We start from the raw sequence: 5,777 nt of genomic DNA on the forward strand, positions 1-5,777 counted from the left end.
ATCTCTCTGGTTTAACAGAATAAAAATTCAAAATGTGAAAATTGCGAAATTTTCAAAATTTTCGCCAAATTTCCGTGTTTATCACAAATAAATGCAGAATTTATTGACCTAAATTTACCACTAACATGAAGCCCAATATGTCACGAAAAAACAATCTCAGAACCGCTAGGATCCGTTGAAGCGTTCCTGAGTTATTACCTCATAAAGGGACACTGGTCAGAATTGCAAAAAACGGCAAGGTCTTTAAGGTCAAAATAGGCTGGGTCTTGAAGGGGTTAATCTCCCACCAAAAAAAAAAAAAAAAAAAAAACAGGGAATGTCCTACAATTACTATCTCCCTGCCTGCAGTAATCTCAGCCAGGTATGGCAGGCAGCTACTATCTCCCTGCCTGCAGTAATCTCAGCCAGGTATGGCAGGCAGCAATAAGGAGTGGACTGATGCACAAATGAAATAAAAAGTGTGGACAAACAAAAAAGATAGCTGTGCAGAAAGGAAGGAACAAGAGGATTTGTGCTTTGAAAAAAGCAGTTGGTTTGCACAGCGGCGTACACACAGCAATGCAGCTATCAGGGAGCCTTCTAGGGCAGCCCAATGAGCTACAGCGCTGAGGGGAAAAAAAAAAAAAAAAAAATTCCACTGTCCCTGCACACCGAGGGTGGTGTTGGACAGTGCAAATCGCTGCAGCACAAGCGGTTTTGTGGTTAATGGACCCTGCCTAACGCTATCCCTGCTTCTGACAAAGCGGCAGCAACCTCTCCCTAAGCTCAGATCAGCAGCAGTAAGATGGCGGTCGGCGGGAACGCCTCTTTATAGCCCCTGTGACGTCGCAGACAGCAAGCCAATCACTGCAATGCCCTTCTCTAAGATGGTGGGGACCAGGACCTATGTCATCACGCTGCCCACACTCTGCGTTTACCTTCATTGGCTGAGAAATGGCGCTTTTCGCGTCATTGAAACGCGACTTTGGCGCGAAAGTCGCGTACCGCATGGCCGACCCCGCACAGGGGTCGGATCGGGTTTCATGAAACCCCGACTTAGCCAAAAGTCGGCGACTTTTGAAAATGTTCGACCCGTTTCGCTCAACCCTACTTAAGAGAATTGAATATTCAGAATATTCATTTCAATTAAGTATTGACACACGTGACCGCCAGCCACAGCAGGAAGCCGGCGGCTGACACTACTGAAGAGGAATGGATACTTACCGCTCTCTGCAATGAACAGTCCTGTTGAGTACCGTATTCTGGCACCTGTGCTCTGCTTGTGAGCAACACATGCCATGTGCTGCTTACAAGCATTAAGCAGCTGCTGGCACTGTAGCAGGACACTACGAGGGAGCGCCGTGAAGATGAATGTAATGTTTGTTTTCTTAATCTTTTATGATGGCGCCATGGATACCAGGAACGGGATGGGGCCATTTATAAAATAAAAAGGATGGGACCAATAATATCAGGAACAGCATGGGGCCATTTGTAACAAGATGCCAGAAAAATGAATATGCATTGCCCTCCACGCCCATAGGCATGGAATGCAGTGCAAATTCATTTCTCTTTAGCAGCGGGCACAGGAGTTAGCCGGAGCCGCTGACTACAGCCTCCTGTGACCCAATGCTCTGCCGAAATGGCACCCCCACTGCCTCATCACAGCCAGACCCCATACATTCGGAATATAAGACACCCCCCCCATTTTCCTCTACATTTTGGGAGGAAAAAGCGCATCTTATAGTCCAAAAAATATGGTACATACAGTGGAGAAAATATGTATTTGATAAATTGCTGATTTTGAAAGTTTTCCCACTTACAAAGGAGAGGATTGTAATTTTTATCATAGTTCACTTCATTACTGAGAGACAGAATCTTAATAAAATCCAGAAAATCACATTGTATGATTTTTACATATTTAACTTGCATTTTATTGCATGAAGTAAGTATTTGATACAATAGAAGAACAGAACTTAACTACTTTCTGCCATCAGATGGAATAGCACGTCCGATGGAAGAACCCCCAATTTGATGCGGGCTCCGACGGTGAGCCCGCATCAAAGCTGGGACATGTAAGCTGTTTTGAACAGCTGACATGTGCCCACATTAGGCACACGCGGAATCGTGATCCACCTGCGCCTATTAACTAGTTAAATGCCACTCTCAAACTCTGACAGTGGCATTTATCAAGCACTTCCGGCCATCCGGATAGAAATGAGCACATCGGTAACCCCCGTCACATGATCGGGGGTCATCGGTGCGTCGGCATTACCATGGGTCTCCAGCAGACCTCTATGGTTGTTGATGCCAGATTGATATGAGCGCCACCCAGTGGTCGGTGCTCATAGCAATTCAGTAATTATACTACATAGGGGCGATCTGAGCATGGCCTCTATGTAGCAGAGGTGATCAAGTTATGGCAGCTTCTAGCCTCCCATGGAGGCTATTGAAGCATGCTAAAATTTAAAAAAATGTTTTTAAAAATAGGAAAAATATGAAAACTTAAAAAGATACAACAGTTTAAATCACCCTCTTTCGCCCATTCAAAATAAAACAATTAAAAAAAATCAAACCTACAAATATTTGGTATCGCCGCGTTTAGAATCGCCAGATTTATCAATAAAAAGTAGGATTAACCTGATTGCTAAACGGCGTAGCGAAAAAAAAAGTCAAAATTCCAGAATTACGTTTTTTGGCTGCCGAGACATTGCATTAAAATGCAATAACGGGCGATCAAAAGGACTTATGTCACCTCTGCATGCAAAAAATAAGCCCTCACCCAACCCCAGAACACGAAAAATGGAGGCGCTACTGGTAATGGAAAATTGCGCAATTATCTTTTTTTTTTTTTTTTAGCAAAGTTTGGAATTTTTTTCACCACGTAGATAAAAAAGAACCTAGACATGTTTGGTGTCTATGAACTCACAATATAAAGGCACAGATGATTGGCCTCGGGGAGACCAAAACATCTAACACTGCGGAGACACCATCACGTGTTTCTCAACGCAGTGATTCCAGAACACTGCCCCCATCCCTTATGGGAAATATGCAGATGCATGTAAAGAAGCTGCGGAGACACCATCACGTGTTTCTCGACGCAAGCAGTGAATAGCCAGGCCTTTCCCCGGGAAGGAACAACCACGGGAAGGGCAGCATCCTATGAAGGAAAGCCACCTATGCCAAGCATGGTATCCATCCACAGACAGCTGTTTCGGGGTTTTTGCCCCTCATCAGTGTGGAGTAGGAATCTGGCTATTAGGAGCAGTGCCTAGTAAAAAGGCTATAAAGGCACAGATGATTGGCCTCGGGGAGACCAAAACATCTAACACTGCGGAGACACCATCACGTGTTTCTCAACGCAGTGATTCCAGAACACTGCCCCCATCCCTTACGGGAAATATGCAGATGCATGTAAAGAAGCTGCGGAGACGCCATCACGTGTTTCTCGACGCAAGCAGTGAATAGCCAGGCCTTTCCCCGGGAAGGAACAACCACGGGAAGGGCAGCATCCTATGAAGGAAAGCCACCTATGCCAAGGATGGTATCCATCCACAGACAGCTGTTTTGGGGTTTTTGCCCCTCATCAGTGTGGAGTAGGAATCTGGCTATTAGGAGGAGTGCCTAGTAAAAAGGCCTTCCCGGGGAAAGGCCTGGCTATTCACTGCTTGCGTCGAGAAACACGTGATGGTGTCTCCGCAGCTTCTTTACATGCATATGAACTCACAATGACCTGGAGGATAACAATGGCTGGTCAGTTTTAGCATTTAGTGAACCTAGCAAAAAAGCCAAACAAAAAGCAAGTGTGGGATTGCACTTTTTTTGCAATTTCACCACACTTGTAATTTTTTTCCTGTTTTCTAGTACAGGACATGGTAAAACCAATGGTGTGGTTCAAAAGTACAACTCGTCCTGCAAAAAATAAGCCTTCACATGTCCATATTGATGGAAAAATAAAAAAGTTTATGGCTCTGGGAAGGGGTGGAGTGAAAAATGAAAACGCAGAACAGAAAAAAGTTCTGGGGGTTAATATTTGGTGCAGAAACCTTTGTGTGCAATTACAGAGGTGAGACGTTTTCTGTAGTTCATGACCAAGTGTGCACACATTGCAGCAGGGATTTTAGTCCACTTCTCCATTCAGATCTTATCCAGATCATTCAGGTTTCGGGGTTGTCGCAATGCAACATTGAGTTTGATCTCTCTCAGATTTTCTATTGAGTTCAGGTTTGGAGACTAGCTATGCCACTCCAGGACCTTGTAATGCTTCTTTCAGAGCCACTCCTTAGTTGCCCTGGCTGTGTGTTTTGGGTCATTGTCATGCTGGAAGATCCAGCCACAACCCATCTTCAATGCTCTTACTGAGGGAAGGCGGTTGTTGCTCAAAATCTTGTCAAACATGACCCCATCCATCCTCCCTTCAATACGGTGTAGTCATCCTGTCCGCTTTGCAGAAAAACACCCCAAAAGTATGATGTTTCCCTCACCAGGCTTTACGGTTGGGACGGTTTTCTTGGGATTGTACTCCTGCTTCTTATTCCTCCAAACATGGCGATTGGAGTAGATACGAAAAAGTTCTATTTTGGTCTCATCTGACCACATGACCTTCTGCCATTCCTTTGGATCATCCAGATGGTTATTGGCCAACTTCAAATGGGCCTAGACTAGTGCTGGTGTGAGCAGGGAAACCTTGCGCGCCCTGCATGGTTTTAATCCATGACGGCGTAGTGTGTTACTAATGGTAATGTTTGAGAATGTGGTCCCAGCTTTTTTCAGGTCATTTACCAGGTCTTCCCATGTAGTACTGGGCTGATTCCTAGCCTTCTCAGAATCATCCTTACCCCACAGGCCACAAGGCGAGATCTTGCATAGAGCCCTAGGCCGAGAACCCCAGAAGTTTGACAGTAATCTTGTGTTTCTTCCATTTTCTAAAATTTGTGCTAAAAGTTGATGCCTTCGCACTAAGCTGCTTGCCTTTTGTCCTGTAACCCATCCCAGCCTTGTGCAGATAACAATGTTGTCCCTGGTGTCCTTAGACAGCTATTTTGTCTTAGTCATGGTGAAGAGGTTGGATTGAGATTGATTGAGTGTGTGGACAGGTGTCTACAGTTGAGTGCAGAGTAGGAGGGCTTCTTAAAATAAAATAACAGGTCTGTGAAAGCCAGAATTATTGCTGGTTGGTTGATGATTAAATACCGCATTTTTCGAGCATTTTTCGACTTTTTTTCTCAAAATTTTGGGGGAAAGTGGGGGTGTCTTATAGTTCAAATGTCTCTTAAAGTCAGGCTGTGGCTGGGGGGGAGCGGCAGCAGAGGGGTAGCGTGTCACAGAAGGCAGAAGTCGGCGGCTGCAGCTAACACATGTTCCCACTATTAAGAGAATGAATATTCACTGCTCTTCATGCTCATAGTCCCACCCACCTCTATGCACTAAACTTAGTGCCGAGAGGTGGGCGACATGGGAGTGGATAGCAGTGAATATTCATTCTCTCTAATACTGGGCACACGTGATCACTGAGCTGGTTACTGCGGCTAACACGTGTTCCCCCTATTAAAGACAATAAATATTCACTGCACCCAATGCCCGTAGTCACAGGCATTGGGAGCAGTGAATATTCCAGCAGATGACCTTGGTGTTTGGGGGCAAATTGCAGTGACTGCTTGCATGCTGAAATCAGATGCAGGCATCAGAACAGTACACCGCACTGCGAGTGAGCAGAGGAAAAATGAGTAGAATCATTTATCTTTTTATGTGTGCAGCATGATGGGGTGTCATACATAATGGGAGGGCTTTTATACCTGGAT

Source organism: Ranitomeya imitator, chromosome 4, assembly GCF_032444005.1.
Source record: "Ranitomeya imitator isolate aRanImi1 chromosome 4, aRanImi1.pri, whole genome shotgun sequence".
Taxonomy (NCBI): domain Eukaryota; kingdom Metazoa; phylum Chordata; class Amphibia; order Anura; family Dendrobatidae; genus Ranitomeya; species Ranitomeya imitator.